The following is a 22,302-nucleotide window of genomic DNA, read 5'->3' as shown; positions in this document are numbered from 1 at the left end:
TCCCTAGAGCTTGGTCTCCTTAGGGAGAAAATGTTCGAGAGGGTTCTCTTGGTGAAGTTGGCATTTTTGCCACAGGAAACAGAGAAGACAGGAGGAAAAACTCAACATGAACCCAGAGGTCTTTGGTGCGCAGCATGAATAGTTTGGGGGAATTTAATCAGGACCGCCTCAAACGCACGCACGCATACAAAACACAGCACCTTATGCGTTGAATCACATCCACACACACTCCATGCCCCATGCCACCCCGCAACACCACATGCACTCACATCCCACACTGCTGCTGCAACACACCCAACACAGTCACACACATAGGACTGCACACATCACACATCATATACACGGCACACTCACATACTCAACCACATCACACTGCACAGACCTGCACACACACAAAGCACCCATCACATGCTCATACCACAAGGGATCACACACACACACACACAGCGGAAGCAGCCCCTCCCCTCTCAGGGTCAACTCTTATAGTGCCAGTGCAGTTTGGTTAATCACCTCCTTCTTCCCGCTGCCAACCACAGCCACTGTCGTCATCATCATCATCATCATCATCATCATCATCATCATCATCATCGTTCCAGAAACATCCCTCATGGACAGGAACATCTCAGTGTGCACGCAGCTGTGCCTGCAAACAAAGACATCTGCCTGGAGCCACCTGCTCACCCCAAAAGCTGTCTGGGCACATCAGGTTTCCGCCTGGTTCTGTGGAGTGAGTGTCCTGGAATCTTCAGCTTCAGCCCTACTCTGCGGTGACATCTACGCACGGTCCTCCTCCCTCTCTCTTTCCCTGTCCTACTGGCCACTGCCCCCTTCGCAGTAAGGAGTCTTGCTTCCCTTCTTAGTGTGGAACAGTGTCCATCCTGGGCCCAGATCAACCCTGACCTTCCAGACAATGCAGACTTCGTTGCCACGGGAATGCAGAGAAACCCGCCAATATCCAGGAGGTGTCATCCTCTCAATTTGGGATGCTGGCACCTCCTCGCTGTTAGTCTTTGCCTTGGACTCGGAACATAGCTGTAGCCTTCTGAGATCCTGGAAAATCCTTTTTTTCTGCTGTTGTTACCTTAACTTGAAGAACTAACTCCACTGAGTCCATTTCAATATCTGTTGACCATCTGGACCTTCTGCAGAAAATAGGTCTCCATGTGTGGAAGACAGTGAAAAATTCCCATCAGCGTACCCACCATTTAACTCTGAGGAATCTCCCCCAAAGATAAACGCACAAGCAGGTTTATCACAGCTCTTTTGTGTTATAAAGACTGGAAACAACCTAAATGTCAGCTGAGAGGGAATTGGCTTAGTTAATTATCCCAGATTATTACACCAAATATTACCCAGTCCTTGCAAAGGAGGACACAGGTTGGTATGTTCTGACTTGGAAAAAAATGTCCAAGGAAATTATTTAAGGGAAAAATAGGTGAAGAAGTCATTTGGCAGGAGAGAATATAGGTTTTCTATATTTGCTACATGTAACATGAACTAATTTTTGTTGAGTGAGCGTGTGTGTACACATGTGTGTGTTAAGAACTTAAAGAATAAAACCAAGCATGTACCAGTTTTCTCTGATAACATTACAGAGCGCTGTTCCTGTCTTTGTTTCAGATATCTATAATGTTTTTATTTTTATATATGTGATACTTTTTTCAGTCAGAAAGAGACAACAACATTTTTTTCTAAGTGTCCATCACTGGCCCCTCACCCATTCTTTTTAAAATCTTGGATTACCAATACTTAGAGGCAGTTGGACCTTGAGGCCAGTGAGTTCAGCATTTTCTAGCTATGGGGTCTGGGCATGTGACTTTGTCTTGTTGAACCTTCCTTTCACCCATCATCAACAAGCCTCATTGAGAGCCTACTCAATGCCACCCTCTGTGCCAATCCTGGGGTGATTGTGGTGGACAAAATGCTCATCCCCTTCCTACTTGGAGTTGCATCTATCGCTGTAAAATAAGGAATCTTTGCAGGGCTACTGAAAGGATTAGTAACATAAACAATTTCAGGCACATAAAAGGCCTTTGAAAACTATAGGCTGCTTAAAAATAAATCCAAGGAGTATGACTTAGTTAAGGTAGGATAAGCTACCTAGTGAATTGCTCCTAACTTGTAATGGTTCAATAATGAAAGCTTATGTCTTGTTTATGTAACTGTCCAGGGTGGGGGCTCCAGATCTGGCAGTTCTGTTCCATGAAATGACCTTCCCTAGGCAGAAGAGGCTCTGCCATCTTTAACTGTGGCTTTCAAGGTGACTCTGGGACTTCACTCTATCCCAGACAGCCAGTGGATAAGAGAAGAGCTTGGAGGAAAACCTAGAAAGCTTTTATGGTTGGACCACAGGTGCTCTCGTCCTTTCTCCTCATATCCCACTGGCCAGAACTCAGGCAGATGGCCACACATACAACTGCAAGAGAGACTGGGAAATGTAGTCTATCTGGGTACCTAGGAAGATAAACAAAACGGGTTTTGGGGACTAACCAGCAATCACTGCCATGGTGAATTAGAGAGGGAAACAAATTCCTATGACTTTGTTTGTGAGTGTTTATTTGTGTCCAGTCTGCAAATAGTTGATGCTCAAAGAAGCCTTTGCTCTAGGAAGTTCAGAAGCTCTTTTTTTTTTTTTTTTGCTGAACTTCTGGTTTTTTGGAAAAACTCTAAGAAGACATCTGTTTAAGCCTCTCTTTTTTATCATCAAGGTTGTCCTGCCACCGTCTGAGATACTACTAAAAAACAATGCCAGCCCCAAGCTCTGACTTTCACAAGATTTGAGATGCTGTCAAAAATAAACGCCAGCTCCTCAGATTCTGTGTGAAAGAGATGCCAACACACATCTAACTCAAACTAAAAGCTGCAGACAAGAAGCTGTACCATGAATACATTGTCACTGCTACTCCACTAAAGAACCTCACACGTGAACCAGTGAATCCATGGATTAATCATGGCAACTAAAAGGAAATATCATTTTTTCCCTTAAGCTCGCACTTTTCAGAACCAGTACCTGTATGTCTGTCTGTCAGAGGCTTACATTACAGATTCAGAAGGCTTACAATTTAATTCTACAGTATGGTTTGCAGAAAGTCCGTGTGTGTGGTCGAGATAGGGACAAGATGTGTACAATACGATACTATTCATTTGTTCATTTATTCATTCATCCATTCAATCAATATACATTGAGTGACTCCTCAATTACAAGCACTGTGGGTCCCGGGCTGAGGATACCAAGATGGAAGGCACATTCACTGTGTCATGGGGGAGTCAGCTGTGTGAACACACAATTACAATGCAGCAGGACACCTGCTGCAGTGAAAGCACGTGCGATGGCAGTGGAAGAAGCACAAGAAGCAGATTATTAAAAAGGCCACTCAATTCTTGGTTATTTCTTTGATTTACTTGGCACAGAAGCATCAGGTAACTCATCAGAAATCTTCCTATGGCTCATTAGATGAAACGACTGGAAATGTGAAAAGAAGGAAGTGCTCTAGGGCCCCAAGGGCTCTTTATTTATGCTGTCATTAGAAAGAAAGTGGGCAAAGTACTAGCAGCTGCAGACATTGGATCTCGTGTACCAGGCATCCTGCATACTTGTCACTCATCCTGACAGGCAAGTATCACTGCCACCCACTGTACAGCTGGCATCTCTGAGGCCAGAGAGATGAAGACATTCGTCCCATTATGTAGCAGTTGGTAGACCTGAGAATTTGGCCCATTTGACTCTAAAGAGCGACCCCTTTCCATTGCATCCCCTTATTGCCCATACTCCATGGAAAACCAGGGAGAGCAGACCCAGTGGACAGAGGGAGGCTTAATCTCACTGCGAGGGAGAGGCAGTAAAGGATGGTGGAAGGCGTTAGCCTCAGGAGCTGATGCTCACCCCCTGGGAGTAATATGAGGATGAACTGTCATCATTCATTCATTGATTCAACATTTATATTAAGGAACTGCTAGGTTCCACGTGCTTGGGGGATACGGCAGTCAGTAGAAAAGGAGAAATAAATATGCTAAAAAAATTTTGTCACCTATGAGAAGTAATAAAACAGGTACCTTTTCATTTTTGATGTTAATGATTAGGGAAACATAAATGATCGGCAAAGTTTTGAGAAAATCAATCTAAGCACAAGAAGGCTTTTAACTGTAAAGCTCCAAACTCCTGGAGAAGGTAAAGAATATATGTATAGGGAAAAAATAAAAAAGACTGTGAGGACATGAACCAAAACGATGATAGTGGCAATCTCTGGGTGGTAAGAATGCAAATTATATTTATTCTCTTCTTGCTGTCTTCTCATACTTGTAAATTTTTAAAAGTAAGTATGTCTACTTATGATCATAGAAAAACAAGATTTACTAGCAAGGTGAAGAAAATAAAACTGCAAAAAAACAGAAGAGGAGGATTCCTATGTTTCATTCCTTTCTATCCTGGCACGTAGGCGGTGACCGGCATGTCAGCCAGACAGCTATGCCTCACTCCTATAGTAACACCCAATGATATCTTATTTCAACACACTGCCTGATTATTTCAGAAGTCACTCACAGGAGTAGCCACAGGAGGAAATATGCACTCATCACTCAGATATTAGGGACTGAATCCTGAAACTTGATTTTTCATTAGGGTGTTATGCCATTTTTCAATTAAGACAGGTTCATCTTTTTTTTTTTTTTTTAAGTGCTGATGTGTAAAACCTCATTTCCTTCCTTAGCACACTTGCCTGTGGGTTTTATTTGTAATGCATTTCCATGCATTCCGACGAGTGGCAGAGAAACTGAGCTCGTGAGCTATGTTGCGACAGTGCTCCTGGTGCTGGAAAGGAAACTGCAGCTCTGTGAGAACAATGCTCTGGAAAATCTGTGAAATCCAGTTGAACACACCTAAGGTTTTCATGAAAGGGCAGACATTACTCACAGCAGCTTTGACAGTGAGAACAGAGACAGAAAAGCCGTCCAGCCCTTCAGCAAGGAATGTGCCTGGATGCATTGGTCAGGTCTAATCTAGAAGCCAAGGAAGAACTGTCTAATGTCTTGATACAGTGGATTCATTGCATTATCTTTTTATTAAAAGTATTTTCCATGTTCTTGAAAAAAAAAAAAGATTATGACCCTACTCCCTCAAGTATTAAATCTAGAAATGAAAATATCCTCACTCAAACTAACAGGGTCTATGAGGGACTTAGGTTCTTAACATAAGATTCTATTTCCTGCTAGAAATATTGTTTCAGAAAAAATAGAAGCAATGATAGAAGGGCCACAGGAAACATCTGTGTACACAAACAGGCCGGCTCACTAGGAATAAAAACGCATTATGCATCACGAAAGTCTAAATATTTTTATTAACATAGTTTGTTAACTAAGAACTGAGAAATAAGGTTCCCTAAGAGTACCCCATCAAATGCTTTCTTCAATATTTCATTTTATTCTTCGGAGAGAAGTTGCTCGGAAATCTTATCTTAGATTTTTGCAATGAGTTTTCTATTAAAAGTTATTTCTTTTCCATTTCAGGCGGAGCAAAGCTCTGGGCCAAGAGGGTTAGGGAATTTGTTTCATAAAACTGACAGCTTGGCGAGCATTCAATCACTCGGCACTCCACAGCCCAGGAGAACAAATAAGTCCTTTGCTGATGCCGCTCCAGACACATTACGATGTATGTTCCACAGCTTGATTCCCACCTTCCTACTTTTTGCCTCCTGCAGCAAAAAGAAAAGGGGGCAGAATGCACATAGAAAAATACAATGAAACCTACGAAGAAGAGAAATTCATCAATCATACTCTCATTTGGAAGCTGGAGAAAAATGTCCTCGTTGGATATGCTGTTTTAGTCGCTGTGCCTGGCTTTACCTTCCAGAAGGCCAGTTGATTCAGAGGACTCCCAGCCATTTTATTGTCCTATACTCGGTGCTCCCAGACATGTGTCTTTGCAAGCTCTAACAGAGGCTTTAATAAGGCAGATAAAGCAAGCTTGGTGGCTGCCTTTGGCCAGATGGTGCCAAGAACAGGTTACTGGCTTGCAGCCTGGGCATTGTCTTGGGCAGAAGAGACCAGGCTGCCCAAACCCTATACCAGCAAGAACCCAGCTTGGAAACTTCCTGTTTAACAAGCCTAACTCAGAACAGCCAGAGAAAGAAAACCATTACAAAACTTCTGCTCCCACCCTCTCCACCAAAACAAATCACAGGACTGCTTTATTTTTTTGTACTCATACACAAAGCTATTATTTAAAAATCCCTGTATATGATACAACAAATCTATGCTGTTAAAAGATAGTGGCTGTTGTTGGTGAGGATAATGAAGAGGGCATGAAGAAGCTTCCAGGGGCTGGTGCAGTCTGTGTCTCCATCAGGGCACTGGTGACATGGGTGGGCTGTTTGTGAAAATTCTTCAAGATGTACGCTTAATAATACATGCAATTTTGTGTATGTATGTAAGAATTTTAGACAAAAATCCACAAATAAAAATTTGTGTTAGATAATTTTTAACACTTCTCCCATCCATATAGCTGGCTTTAAAAACCAAGCATTACCAAGGAAAGAATAAACCATGTCACCCTACTGCTTAAAAACTGACCTATTTGAAGTGTGTGTGAAATAGACAACCTTTTAAAAATGCTGATACTATTATTTAAGGTCTAATATCTACTCCTCATACAGTGGTACAGAGTGCCATAAATAAACAACAAGACTCATTTTCTCTCTCAGACTCATTTTAGGAGGACAGGGTATCATTGAGGGCACTTTCCAAAGACCCAAGTCCCATTGGGGGTGGTTCTCCACTATCTGAACCACATGGCCATGGCTGATGAATCTTATTCTTGCCTTTTTCACATCTTCCTCTAGTTTTCCCTTTCGCTTTTATTGCCCTGAACTTAATTCCTCCTAGACCACCCTCCATATTCTAGTTGTTGAGGGTTCAGGTGCCATGACGAGAATAAACTCTGAGTGCTTTTCTCTGTCACTGGTGTCCTAAGATGAGTGTGTCACCTCACTCTGCATTTCTCTTTGTATTTCTGAATGTACCTGAAGGCTTGCACCAGGACCCAACAGGAAAAATCCCTTTCATTAGCTTCCTACTCCAAGCTCTCTGCTTTGTACCATTTACAACATGTTGCCTGTTTATTTACTGAGGTTTGCTTTGCAAGAGAAATCTTTGGGATGGAATGGAGAAAGGAAGCTTTTGAAAACTTAAAAATTTTTAAATTTGGTTTCAGTAGAGTGATGAATAATGGGGGACTACAGTTGCTTTGCAAAATTAAAATTTGAATGGTCTACTGCTACACAAGAGTCTGCATCTTGCTGCTCCTAGAAAAATAAAAAGTATTTTCTAATCATGATTTTAAGGACGTAGGAATGCATTATGTAAAGAAATTGTTTTTCTCACTCAAGACGCAGTTTAACATATTTCCATGTTCAGTTAAGGACTTTCAAGTCCCAGATTCCAGCAGGACTGAAGGATTTGTTCACTTATCTGAAATTCAACTGAAATATCTAGACAGGCCTCAGATGGGTGGGATAACAAGAAGGGCATAGGGCGGTCTAGTTTCCAGGAAGGCAGGGTAAGGATCTCAGGCTCCTATTTTAAGAGAAGTGCTTCAGTTGGAACCAGAGAAGCTATTGGAAAGGGTTTGGGATATGTTACTGCCTTTTCTATTCCCAAGCTCCTTTCCTTCTCTGTGGTGGCATCTCCATACTGATGCCAGTTCAGGTGGAAGTGAATCTCCACTGGTTTGGTTCCAATCAGCTCAACCATCCATGTTGCAACACTTCCCCTGGCAGGTAGGGTGACTCACTCACCCCGGTTTGCCCAGGACTGTCTGAGTTTTAAAACTGAAAGTACTGTGTCTTAAGCACCCTCTCAATCCCAGGCAAATGAGGACAGGATGGCTGGTCATGCTAGCAGCAGGCCACCAGCGAAACCCCTCTCCCCTAGCTGGGCCCAGGCAAAGCCTGAACCAGCAGGCTCACCCAAAGTCCCCTCCTGCTTACAGAGTCTGACCTATTTAAAGTGTATGTATTTGTGAAGTGCATTTAAAGCTGTGGACTGAAGGTGCTCCTGGCTGTTGACTATGTCTGTCAGCTTTTGTTTTTGTCCCCAGAATGGCTTCAAAAGGCTCTTCTGACCCATTAATTTGTTTTCATTGCATTTCCTTCAGAATTGAGGACTCAGAATAGGATTGCCTAGGCCACACCAACATTTTCTGACTACTCACCTAGGCCTGGCTGCAGGGGGAGGGTAGGCCCAGGTACCCACTCTCTCCCTTCTTCTGAGTTTCCTGACCCACCAAGGGGCCCAAAAGACAGAAACCAGGGTGCTGTCATCATTTAGTCTGTCTATCAGCCTAATATGATTTGGCTATGTCCCTATCCAAATCTCACCTTGAATTGTAATAATCCGCATGTGTCAAGGGCAGGGTCAGGTGGACATAATTGAATCATGGGGGGTGGTTTCCCCCATACTGTTCTCATGGTAGTAAATAAGTCTCACAAGATTTGATGGTTTTATGGATGGGAGTTCCCCTGCACAAGCTCTCTCTCGCCTGCCACCACGTAAGACGTCCCTTTGCCCTTCCTTAGTCTTCCACCATGACTGTGAGGCCTCCCCAGCCATGTGGAACTGTGAGTCCATTAAATCTCTTTCCTTTATAAATTACCAAGTCTCAAGTATGTCTTTATTAGCAGCATGAGAACAGACTAATGCAAAGCCATCACCAAGCCTCAGATAGGCAGCCTCCTAGATTTTTTCTGAATCCAGCCACTGGCCTCCCCATCTGCTGCACTCTTCTACTTTAGTTCTCCCTCGCCTCTTTCTGCGTTACTGCAACAGAGACTTTATGGTCTTCATTCCCCCCACCTTCCCCATGCCCCACTCTCCAGTTCATCTCCACTGGGAAAAAGACCAAACACATAAATTAGGTCATGTCACAAGCCTCCTGAAAACTGCCCAGGATGAAGTCCAAGGTCTTTATCAAGGCACACAAGACCCATTATTATGTGGACCCTGCTCACCTTTTCTGCTCATCACTCAGAACTGGCCCTTTTACTGCCTCAGTTTATTCATCCTGCAAATGAAAATCACTGTTTCTGAAAGTGCCTATGTGGTTGAAGTAAAAGCACATATATTAAGGCCCTGGCCCAGTGCTTCAACTCCATCTTAGGTTTGGAGAACATGGGAGTCCTTTGCCCCCAGCCACAGAAGTGGTCAAAAGGAATGAAGGGGAAAGGTGGAGCACTTGGCATAGCCCTCTGCAGAAAGCAACGAATTTGAAGGCAGCAAATAAGTATCCATACGGATAGGGGATGAAGAGCTTCCTGTCCAAATATCCACAATGGAGTTAACAGTGGGTTTGGCTGACTAGAGGAAAGCAGGCCTCAGCCCCTGGTGATGATGGTGACAAAGACCAGAGAGAGCCAGAACTCTGGGACCCACCATGTGCTGGTATTTATTGAGCCGCTCATGGGTAGATGGCAGAGAGCTAAGTGGTAGGAAAATGGAAGTATTAAAAGCCCAAGAAATTTACATTTCACCACCAGTTAATGGGGACAGAGCCTCTATAATAATGCAAAAGAGGACTTGACTTCATGCCTTTGGAGACTTACTTTTGGAAACAGACAAACTGAGGGAAACTTGTGTGTTAGCACTTTTTTGTTCAATCTATTATCAGCATCTAAGTGCTGCCAGGAGCCAAGGAGGGTTGGACTACCATAGACTATGATTAAAATGAGCTTTAGGAAGTGCTGCCTGGCTCAAGAGAATGAATGTTGGTTTGAGACCAAGCCACAAAAAAGACACATGATTTCTGCTCTCAAATAAAACAAAAAACTAAAAAAAAAAAAAGGTAGGGGAGGGAGAGGGGAGAGACAGAGAGAAAAGAAAAAAGCTTAGTCTCTGTGGGGGCAAACAGAAGATTTGTGCACTTTCAGAAAAAAGATTCCATATCACTCTTTCATTTTACAAATATTCATAAGAAAAACAGCTCAACAGTTGCTTTGGTGAGTAACCTCAACTACTTCTTTCTACCTGTATAAAAAAAAAAAAAACCAACCACCCAACCAACCAACCAAACAAACAAAAACATTCTCAGCACTGCTGAAATGGAGATCAAGTGTTAAGGTGGCTAACATCAGTCTCCTTCAAGGGACCTTTGCAGACCTTCCCTGGCCTCCTAGCCACTCACACCCCCTTGCCTCCATCCCTGCCCCAGGGAGGCTGGCTTTTGCCCTCCAAAATGGACAAAGACTTCAATTAGGGTGAAGAAATAAGTGTAGGGGCACGGAGGAGTGGGGGAAAACCTGGCTTCATTATCTGTCTGTCTCACTCTTTCCTAGTCAACTTTTCTGCCCTATTTAATTACAGAGAACAGCAAATTGGACAGCAAATGGGCCTCTCTGCCTGGGCTTGCCCTAGATTGCTAGGGTGGTCAGGCAGTTCCTAGAGCCCATGCTTCTTCCTTCACCCGTAACTGGCTCTCCACCCTCTTCCTCCCGAAGGATCCCAAATTAAAATGAATGCATTCAAGAACAACTGCCAAGGAAGTGACCAAATCTAACAGTTGCCCAAATAAAGCTGGGATGACGAGGAGAGGGTAAGCTCTTCAGGACAACAGTGGGAAGGAAGCTTCTCCCTCCTGACTTGAGCCAGCGACCACTGCTCCCTGAGGTACAGAGGCAATTCTAACGCACACTTGCCCTTGAGAACTGGCTATAGGCCTCTGAGAAAAAGCAGAGCTGTATTGTGTCTAGAGGGAGGAAGAGAGATATAAAGTCTGCAGTGAGCAGAGAGACGGAATGGTGCGGGGAAACATGCATATTCTAGAGCTGCTACCAAAGTGTACATTCAGTAAAATCCACTTCCTCGGCCACACCAGCCACATTTCTAGTACTCCTACAGTTACTTGTAGCTATTGGCTACCATATTGGACTGTGCACATTTCCATCATTGCAGAAAGTTCTACTGAACCAGGCTGTAAAGAATCCCAATTCTACCTCCTGTAAGTGGTGTGACCTTGTACAAGTTACTAAACTTATCCGAGCCTCTGATTCCTTCTCTGTGAAATAGAGTTCATAATATGTATACCTACCTCATATGGTTGTTATGGAGCTGGAAATAAAACAATATATGTAAATCACCTGGTACCACTATCCAGCCTATAGCAGGAGCTTGATAAATGATAGGTAATATCATTGCTTTCATGATTTCATGAGCAGTCATTGAAGAATGTTTCCTAACAGAATGGACATTCTGCATTGGCTAGGATGGACCCGTTCCACTATGTTTGAGTTGTACATTTCAAAGCTTGGTTAAGTGGCTCAGTTCTCAACAGGATAAGCTAGTAGTGTAATTCTGAAGCAATACCCACTTGCTGGCAGGCCAGAGAGGTGGTATCCTAACCCAGAGTAGTAAGAGACTTGTAGTAAGGCTGCAATTCTTGAAACCAGAAAGCCTCATTTTGTGAAAGGCTTTCTTTTCTTTTCTTTGTTTCTTTTCTTCTCTCTTTTTCTCTCTCACATTAAACTCAAGTCTTCCATTTTCTTCATCTAGAAAGATGCTCAAGATACCCCATAACCTTTTTGAAAATCTCCCCCCATATAAGAAAACAAACAAAACCCAGCACAGAGAAGCTGTACAACCTGCAGACACCCTCCCATGATGCCTTACTGAAAGCCAGTCTAAGCTCTGGGAGGGGAGAAATGGGCTGGGAAAGTAGAGAGGGCTTCATATGTGGAGTTTTATTCAACCTTATTAGGAAATAGGGGGTCACAGAATGTTCTTGAGCTAGGGTGACAAGACTAGAGAGGTGCTTTAGCAGGAGGAAGCTGATGCAGGCCTGTAGAACACCAGCTGGGGGGAGCAATGCAACAAATCATGCAGAGCAGTGAGGAGAACAGGGCCACACCGGGGAGCCTTTTGAGGCCTGTGCTCATGACAGCAGTGGGCATGGCTGAGGAGAGGGTGAAGGGGATCAAGTCCACGAGAACCGGCAATGGCATTGACATTGGGAGTCAGGGATAAAGGTCCCAGGCTCTCAGCATTGAGGCTGCATGCTTGTGTATTCATGTTCAAGAGGGCAATTTTACCCCCTCAAACTCCTCCAAAGAAGCAATTCTATTCTTCACATGGGCTTAGGACAAAGCCAGCTCTCTATGAGTGAGGAGTCACAAGAGCTGAGTAAAGGGACGCAGGGAAGCAGCCCCAGGATCCTTCCTCAGGTTGTTTCTGGCTTAGGAATCATAACAAAGGCTCCCCTTCCAGGTCTACTTGGGCCTCCTGGGTGAATCTCAGACTTTTGAATGTTATGGATGAGTAACATTTTTAAAATGAAGGACCCAATATAAGTTGGACAACTTCTGACTGTCAAATAAAGATGTCAAAATACAAATGTCATCCACTATCTCTTGATAAGTCGTAAAGGAAAGTTTCACATCAAGAACAGTAGGAAAGATCATTTGGGAATATAGGGCAGTTTTGTAAAGTGGAAAAGGTTTAGCTTTAAACAAAATAAATTCACGGCATTTTCACTTTTCTTCCACTTCACTGTGTAGGGGCAGAAATCCTGTCTAATACAGGCAGTGGTCTGCAAACCTGGTCTGTGGGGACCACTGGCTTATGTGACATTCTAAGATGTTTCCCCTTGCAGTTTTGGCTGTAAGCTTCAGCCCTGATGACCTCAAATCCAGCTGCCCAGCCTCTATGAGCACAAACAAAGTTTGGGGTTTCTGGTGTGGCTGTGTCCAACATGGAAGGCCAGGGCAGTATTGGCCTTTTCTAACCTTCTTAAAATGCTAGTGATAGGCGAAAAAGGATCTTAGAACAAATGGCCTCATATTGATATTTTCACATTCAATAATTTCATATTTAGTCTAGAGGGTTAGTGATTCTTTTTTTCATAAAAGAAAATTGCATCCAGAGCTAATTGCTCAATCTGAAATGGATCTGGACATTGTTTAGATGTTGGAAAGGAAATGGTAACACTGTAGAGCTTTAGCAAAGAGGGGAGCATTATTTTAGAACAAAATTTAAATGGAAAGTAATAGGAAATGTAACGCTGTATGGTTTTCAAAGCTTTGATGTGTATAGTCGAAAGAGTATCCCTATTTTGTGCTTTCCTTGACATTTTTCTTGTTTATAAAATGCAAAAGGAAATTCATCAGCACAGGCTCAATCCATTCCCATCCATTGATTGCTAGCCAATCAATGGCCATTGTAATCTGAAAAAAAGTAACACTGGTTTCTATGACCCTTTCCAACAGCAGTGTTCGGCTAAGCTTAATAAAGAGAAAAACAGCAAGGACCATCTGGAAAACACTCTTCCGGAGTCTCGAAAGATAGTGGCAGCCTCTGCCCAACCTGCTATAAATAAGTGTCTCAGAAACAAAACAAAACAAAACAAAACAAAAAAAAAAAACACCCGATTTTCAAATCTGTTTCTACTTAATACAGCTGCAATAGGGTTTATTTAGCTTTTCCCTATAGAAGGAAGACTGTTTGCATTTTTATGACAAGGTCCTAAATGTTTTTCACAGCCATTTCCATTGCCATTATTTTGAGGAACAACACACACTCGGACCTGTCTGTTTGCTTCTGCAGCACACAGTGGTGGCCCCAGTGGCCTCTGTACCGCAAAACTGGCCTCCAACGCCCAGATTTATGATCCTGTTTCCTCTCCCAGTGTTGCGACCATCACCCGAATCCTGGCCTGTGAGGGACTGGCAACTTAGAATGACCAAGTGTCACGTGTTGCAAATCAATTATTTATCTGCCTGAGCCCAGCACACTGTGGATCCCTGCCAGCTCGCTGCCTTTCTCTTCATGGTGACAAGGAAGACTTCAACTACTCTTCAAGAGATGCTGGAACTCACCAGTGAAGAAATGGTGCTGGCTTGCCAAATCCCTCAATGCTCACCTTTCCATCTTTCCTCACTGGCTAGCATACAAGGGAATCCTACGCATGACATTCTTTGGAAAAGGTCAGCCTACCTTGGATGGCTGCAAAATGAAGTGGCCTATGTTGACTTCTGCACTGAGCAACTGCCCCTATCCTTCACCAGCATCCCCTGCTGCCATATCACTCCCAGAGGCTGGCAGGGGAGGGCTGACTGGGGAACACTTTCCCTGTATAATGAGTGATTCACTTCTCTGCCCTCTCCCTACCCCCTCAAACACCCATTCCATTTCCACGTATGGGCAGGGCATGGTTTGCCTCCATGACACCTTCCCTGTGTAAGGCATGACCCTCCTTTCTAGCCTTTCAAGGGACTACCAGAAAGAATATTATTGGCTGAGGGCTTGTCCTGGTGGCAACATTTCATCTGCTGTTGCTGCCTGTAGGCATTACCAGGTGCTAGTTGCCTGAAGGAGGGCTGCTTCAAGGAAACAAATGTGTGTAAAAGGAAACAAAATTGCCAGGGGTGATGGGGGCCACCTGAATTTCAACTTCCAATCATCACGAAAAATGATCCATCTGCCAAGAAAGTACTGTTGACTTTCTTTCTCAATAGTACTGGAAAACATGGAATTTAGTGGTGGGTAAAGGGCTGCTACAATCTGAAATGAGTCCATTACAATATTACCAGCAGAGCTCTCACAAGTACACTAAAGGGCTAAATTAATTGGCTCAGGCTTAAGATGCTACCAGAGAAATGACAGTAGGGAGGGGCTGGGGGCGGGCAAAGATGTCTGCTGGCTTTGAAGTCATGCCTGGAATCAGGTGCATATGAGAAAGAAATTAGGGAGGAATAAACCTGTTCTCTTTATGAAAAACCAGAGAAGCCACTAGTTCTTACAATGTGCCCCCCAATTACCTATGACTTATAAAATTGCCTGCCTTGAAAAATTCTCCATGCTTATACAATCTTATAGACCCTTCCACCAACCTTAGAATTAAATCACTCACATGACCCACTTCCAACTGTTAATTAATCATGCCCATGAATTGTATATATAAAAGTCAGAGGGGGGAAATTGTGTCTTTTATTATTTCAAATGGAATTTTCCAGAAAAACACAAAGTACTTATTAAATTTTGGTCTAGACAAGTGGTCCTCAACAGGGCTAATTTTGTCCCAGAGGGGACATTTGGCAAGGTCTGGGGTAGGGGGATGTGGTGCTAATGGTGTCTAGTGGGTGGAGGCCAGGGATGCTGCTAAACATCTTAAGGTGCACGGGACAGTCCCCTGCAACAAGCAATTATCTGGTCTAAAATGTCAACAGGGCCAAGGTGAGGAAACCATGCTCCAGATAAAGCCAAATATGCTTGGCCTTTAACATTCATTTTTTTTTTTTTTTAAGGGAAAGGATCCCATTTTTTTGAAATCTAAGGAAGGTTTATGTATATGTTGACTAACATATTTACTCCTTTTCCATATAAAAGAAATAGGTTCTCCATCTGAATCTAGGAACATTAATGAAATACTGTGATGATGGTGGGGGTAGGTATGGGATATTTTAAATGCTTATTTCATCAGTCTAAATGGGTGGAAATTAATATCTCATAAAATAAAATGATTATCTAGTTATGTTCCATACAAAATCAAAATCAATACACTGTATCTTACTTAACCTGCGATTAGAGTTTTAAAAGAACTAAAACAAGGAAATGCTATTCTTTCCCATTTTTTGCTAGCTGGGCACACATTTCTGAGCATGAGGCATTAAAAAACAAATAGGCAGACAAAAACCTTTTTTAAAAAAACATATTTTTTCCAGAGCACAAAAAGCTTCCTGAATCTTTCCTTGTATTTACTGTAGATTCAATCATTCTTTAGTGAGCAAAATATGCAGCCCATTCTCTTGGTTATGCTTGCCTGGTTTTCCAAATGCCCTCAGAACTAGGATGATGAATCACATACTTTGGCCCCATTGTGCCAATTAATAGTAAGCAAAAGAATTCCACACAGCTAAGATAGGACTTTCTGCTTGGTTGTGTGTATGGGGGTGGGGAGGGATTCCTCAGCCAATTGCTTTCAGAGAATCTTAAGAACAGGTGTTTCAGTTCCCTAAAATTCCTTTCATCCTAGAACATTCTATGTGGTTCTGCATTGCCCCCAAGTTGGGGATGGGCTTTGATCCGGAAAAACTTATGTTCCTACAGTCAGCCTGGAGCTTCCAGGCTTAAAGCACGAAGGAAAGAATGGCTGACAGCTACACCATTTCAACCCTTCCAGGCCTCCGTTTCTTTCTCTGAATTATAAGGGAAAAGTGGCCATATACACAAAGGCAAAAATAACAACAATAATAAAAACGCCCAAACACACCCAGTCTTGGCTGCCAGCATGGCCCGATTCTGCTGCTGAAAAAGAACAGTTGCTACAGTGCAGCTGGAGGAGCTTTTCCAGGGAACTGGTAATACCCTGGCTGTTAATGAATTATTTTTCGCCAGAATGTTGGATTCTTCCTGTGCGCCAGTAAACAGTCTGCTTCTGCCATGTGAAACAAAACCAACTCCTTCTGAGGAGCCCAAGGAGGTCAGCCAAGGGTCCCCTGTGAGGGCAGCCCCCTCAGGAGCCAGAGCCACAGGTGCCTGACCTGTAAATCACTGCAGTCCCAAGTTCATTATCCCATCCCTTTCCATCTATTCATGCCATGCCCAGTGCCCAGGGAAGGACTCAGGAATGATGTGATGTGATGATACTACAGTGCCAGCCAAAATCCTTCTTCTGCCTCCCTGAACTCTCCTTTGGCCAGTTTTCTTCATCTGCGGTGCTATGGTTGTGTGAAACTGACCTTCCTTGCATTTATTCTGTCTCCCTCGCAGAAATTTTATTTATGTCCTTGCTCTTGTTTTCATCAAGCTGTCAGGAAGTGACAGTGTGCATCCTCTTTTTTATTTTCTCTCCTTTAAGGCTGGCCCCAGCCCCAAATAACTCACTTTCAGCATGAGGGTGTCTACTGGTGACATTACTCTCCAAGCACAAATCCCTGCAACAGATAGTACTTTAAGCTCCTACTAAAGCAGCTGTCAAGGAATTCTCTGATGGACGAGGACACCAGCCTGAGGTGGGTGGGGTCGAGGAAAGGAAAGGAGTCATTTCATTCAAGCCAGTCCTGCCTGTGCCCCTTCTGCCTTGCTCATTCTATGGGGTTTCTGGGTCCCACATTCCTCATAGAGCATGAGACTGAGCCAACATGCTCATGGGTAGGTTCCATGGGGAACCCCCATCATGGCACCTGAGCTACTAAAAATCAAAATCGCTTGATGCAAGACTGCTGTGGCTACTGACTCAGCCCCCTGCCTCCCACCTGCCATCAAGATGGAGAGCGTTTGTGTCCCCAGAACATCTGGAGGCTGAAGTCACGAGGTTGGTTAGTTTGCTCCAGAGCAGCTCTGTCTAATAGAAATGTTTACGTAATTTAAAATTTTTTTGTAGGCACATTTAAAAAAATTTAAAAAGCCAGTAATTTTAATACTGTATCATATTTAACTAATATATTCAAAATATTATCATTTCACCATGTAATCAATGCCAAGATTATTAATGAGCTATTTTGTATTTTTTTATTAAGTCATAGAAATCCCATGCATCTGTTATATTTAATGCACATCCTAATTTGGACCAACCACTTTTCAAGCACTCCATGGCTGCATGTGGCTAGTGGCTAGTGTGTGGGACAGTGCAGACATGCAACATTTCCATCATCAGAGAAAGTTTTATTAGACAGTGCTGTGCTGAAAGACAAAAAAGTTGTGGGAAGAGGAGTGACAGGTGTGAGAAGAGTGTGCTCCAAAGTTCTCTAGAATTACTGAGTTGTTGGAGCTAATTATAGCAGAAATTGGAATTACAAGGATTGGGATGTTCAAGGAGCCCAGCCCTATGTCTAAGTAGAAATTAAAATGGGCTTTTATGAAAGGCCCTGGGACCATGCATAGTCTGAATGTGTGTGTCCTCTCCAAATTCCTATGTTGAAATCCTAATCCCCAACGTGATAGTATTAAGAGGTGAGGCATTTATTTGGTGATTAGATCGTGAAAGTGGAGCCTTCATGAATGGGATGAGTGCCCTTGTAAAAGAAGCCCCAGAGAACTCACTTGCCCATTCCACCATGTGAGGGCACAGCAAGAAGATACCGATACCATCTCTGAACCAGGAAAAAAAAGCTCTCATCAGACACTGAATCTGCCGAAATCTTGATCTTTGACTTCCCATCCTCCAGAACGGTGAGAAATATGTTTCTATCATTTATAAGTCACCCAGCCTATTTTGTTATAGCAGCCCAGATGGACGAAGGCAGACCATGCTCATGTTTTGGGGTGCTGCCCCACAGCAGTGGGAAGGCCAGCAAGTATGATCATGGCTCAAGACATCTGCTGGCTAAGCCGCCTCCATCTTAGCTGTTCTGGTCTGTTCAGGGCAGAGGCTGGGAGAGAAGAACACCAAAATCACGTACTTCTTCCAATAACAATTCTGAGTTTGAATTTAATTTGGTGAAGCAGATACAGAAACGTGATCAAATTATGTGCGCCTGTGTCTGTGTGTGCATGTGTGTTCGTGTGTGTGTTCTTGGCAGGAGAGAGGAGGGTCATGTGTGAACTCCAGAAGTACTAACCTGGCCGCCAAAATCAGCTTCTCACCAGCTGCCATCAGAGGACAGTGAAGTGGCAGACTCAAGAGGCTCATTAAACATTGTGAGCCAGGAGGAAAGGCCTTGAGTCTGGAAAGAATGAGATGATGGGCACCCGGGCAGACGATCAGGTGGGAGGGAGAAGTGGTAATCAGAGGCATTCTCCAAAGACAAGAGCTGCCAACTCTACAGCAAGGATGTCACCCTGATCCCCAAATCAAGCTTAATTCAGAATCCCACGCAGGCTTTTGTGTGAGGGAAGAGTGCAATTAGCCATCTTTCCCCCTCATTCTCTGAGATCTCCCTCATATTCTGATCAGGGAGGCAGCATTCATGTGCACCTCATACATAGATTCAAAGCCCAGTTCCCTCGGTGGCACCAGAATTTCTAGGAAGTTAAAGACTACCACCTGGTTGGAAGGGGGCTATGGGGGCTTGCTTTAATGATACATTTGCATAGCAAGTCCCCTCCTCATTTTCCTATAGAGTGTTTGTTTATTTGAGACAGTTAGTAGTCAAAAATACCTCACCCACCCTTTGGTCCCATCATGGACTTTGAATTAGTTGCTTAACCTTTCTGAGCCTCAGTTTCCTCACCTACAAGCTGGGAATAATCTTGCCGATCTCCCATGGATTTTGTAAAGATTAAACTGGGGCTTATCAGCACGGAGCTACCAAGGGCTAAAACTGGAATATGACACCAGGAACTTCAGGTTCCCAACCAAACATACAAATCTCTGGATCTCTCCTTGCTGGGTCTCCCTTAACAATGATTTACAGCCCCCTCCCCACTGTCGTTCACTCCATCAGTGCCATCATTTAGTCACTCAACTCTCATTTATTAAGCAACAGTTGGGTGGTAGGGACTCCAAGATGAAAAGGCACAGTCCGTCCATCTGACATGTCCATCTGACATTTCGGATCTATCTACTTGGCACATAAGTATGCACTGTGGGTGACTGGGCTGCCCACTGGTGGGCTTCCACCTTCCCCCCAACCCCCACCAATTGGGTACCAGATTTTGCCAAGGTGGAGGGGCCGACAGATCCAGTAGGAAGAGATCCAGAGATTTGTATGTTTGGTTAGGGGCCTGAAGTTCCCGGTGTCATACTCCAGTTTTAATCCTTCGTGGTCCCATGCTGACAAGTCCCACTTTAATCTTTACAACTTCCATGTGAGATGGGAACGATTATTCCCATCTCGTAGGTAAGGAAACTGAGGCTCAGACAGATTAAGAGAAATAAATAAGAGACCTGGAGCAGGGAAGAGGGACATGTTGCCCTCTTAAATCATAACCACCAAAGTCTGAAATCAGATACACAACTGGAAATTCATCTGAGCCTCAGATTCCTTATCTGTAAAATAATTCTTCCATCACAGGGTGGCTGAGAAGGTTTACCACATGTGAAGTGCCTGGCAGACAGAGGCCAACAATACATGTTAGTTCCCTTCCCAATTTATTTCCCTCCACTACCATTCTCTCCAAAACTCTAAGCTTAGGGGAGAAGCCAGAGAACAGACATTTCCTATTTTCTTATCATAAATTTGGATCACACTGTGCAGGGCTTTCTGCGCATCCAGAATATCTCCATTCTGGGTCAATGGATTTGGTAGGCCAGTCCTATCCTCAGCTTCCGGATCATTACAGATAGAGCACTCCCAGCAACAGCTCCTCACACACCTTCCAGTCTTTGATTTTTCTTTCTTGTAGTTCATATGGTCCTGTCTCAGGGACTCTGTATTCTGGATACAAGATTCTGAAATGTATCTTGCAGTTCTTCCCCAACTGCCCACCAAACCGAGTTCTCACCCCAGCAACCGGCATCACTTGAAAAACTGTCTTTTCATTTGTTCCTCAGATGAACAGGTTTTCCTGGGCAAAACATCACCAATGGAGGTCTTAGCATTTTTTCATCATAAAGGAACCCCCTTGGGTGGCTGAATGGTCCCCTGGGCTGGTGCCAAAGTAGTCACTATCCCCAAGTTCCAGTCTGACTTGGTTCACAGTGCCTGGGCTGCCCTGGGGATGCCTCTAGTGGGCATCTGTCAGGATGAGAAGCGAGTGTCCCTTTGAAGGAGACTGTGTGTATGTGGGGGCAGGTGGCTTCTCTGGGCTTGTAAGAGGCAGAGAAACTGGGATGCCACCAAGCTTACGATTCTCTGCCTTCCAGCCCACCCCTGGCTTCTCATGTTCCCATTTGAGAAGAAAACTAGCCTCCATACTGTCCCTTTCCATATTGTCCCCCTCCCACCTTGCCACCCCTCTACTGTAACAAAGGCATGTCTACACCACATTTTCAAAGTTATCACAAGTCTCTCGGTCCACCAACAACTAATTCTGACGACTCCAAAGGAACAAGAGAGACATAAGGGAGACATCTAGAAAACGGTGGGAAAGATTCCCTGGGAAAAGCACAGAAAACCTTGCCTGATGCATGCAAGGCTAAGAATTGTTTTCTCCCTGCTGGCTGCTTTTCTCTCTGTTCTAAAGAGAAGCTTCCAAGAATCAGCTAAATAAAGGGATCACACCAGAGGATGCGAGATAATGCTAAACCAACAAAAACAAAGACCCAAATGAAACAGAGAGAGCCATGAGAATACGCGGTTATCAAAACTTTGTTTGGCCATATCTATTTATCATCGCTGCACACCCGGGCTCTGCGGAATATCATTCTGTTGATGTCACTTATCCTCAGCAAAATATTTACACATCCTTAAAAACGCCAGATGAGGGGGGCCGGCCCACGCACTGCCGAAAGCCGCCCCTCAAACCCCATCGCTGGGTTCTGAACAGCCCAGGACGTAAGGGCACGACGGTGGGTGGCACCAGCGGGCACAGGTGAGAGCTACCAACAGTTCCGGGAACACGGTCACCCAGACGCTGCGCCGTGCCCTGCCCACCTTTCCTCTACCTGACTCTGCAAGCAGCAGCCACATACCTGATACGGTGTCGGCGCCTCCTTGTCCTCCTCTCCTGCCTTTTTCATTGATTAAGTTATCAAACCATTGTTAAAGCTGGGTTGCTTTTTCCTTGGAGAACTGGGCTAAATTCATTGAGCTTCCCTCTGCCACAAAAGGAATATTCATAAAAGTTTGGCAGGCAGAAAGGGAGACCGAGTGAGTGCCATGGTGTGGGTAACAATCCGCTCCTCCAAAGCCACCTTTTTCTTCCGTGCCCCATCCCTCTCTCCATCCATCCGTCGTGCCCCAAACCTACTCCAGGGACTTCTGATAGGGAAACACAAAGCAGCAGCTGTTTGGCAACATTTCTACCCCTCGCCAGCAACTGTGGTGGGATGCCATTTCCCCACCCAGGCGGAGCTTATCCTGAACAATAGTTGGGCTTTAAATGGCAAACAAGCAAACACACAGAGCACAACCCCAACCTCGAAAAAGCCACAGCGGAGAGAAGCAATAACTCCCTCCGCAGCAAAAGGCGCCACTGAAACGCACGCAAAAATGCAGCGAGAACGTTGCTCGGTGCCTAACATGGCAGAAAGCCCGAGCTGGTGCGGCCACCCCGGGACTGGGCACTGGGGGGCACCGGGGCTCCTGGGGCGCCGACGCACACTCACCCGGCTCCGGGGGGATGCGGGGCTGGCCGCGCGTCACAAAGAGGAGCCCGGCGCAATCTGGCAAAACCCAACTTTCCACCAGGCTCGCCAGGGCCGCCAGATACGTCAACAGAATCCATCTTTCGAAGGGCCTGGAAGGCGCCGGGTTTTCTGGGCCGGGGCGGAACGGCAGATCCGGA

At 44.4% G+C, this 22,302-nt stretch overlaps 1 protein-coding gene across 4 annotated transcripts in view; it reads right to left on the bottom strand.

The window, feature by feature from the left end:
* Window positions 1-22,302, bottom strand: part of RAI2 (retinoic acid induced 2) — a 63,202-nt gene extending 40,900 nt beyond the window's left edge. For 2 of the 4 annotated variants that reach the window (XM_011940222.1, XM_011940223.1), the window contains exon 1: window positions 22,124-22,302. The gene's annotated coding sequence lies outside the window, so the exon portion shown is untranslated. Of the gene's footprint in view, window positions 1-21,487; window positions 21,635-22,123 lie in introns of those variants that run through there. The other 2 variants (XM_011940224.1, XM_011940226.1) reach the window with 2 other exon arrangements.

The sequence above is a fragment of the Colobus angolensis genome, unplaced genomic scaffold (assembly GCF_000951035.1).
Source record: "Colobus angolensis palliatus isolate OR3802 unplaced genomic scaffold, Cang.pa_1.0 Scaffold188, whole genome shotgun sequence".
Taxonomy (NCBI): Eukaryota; Metazoa; Chordata; class Mammalia; order Primates; family Cercopithecidae; genus Colobus; species Colobus angolensis.
This window is presented reverse-complemented; position numbering and strand designations above follow the sequence as displayed.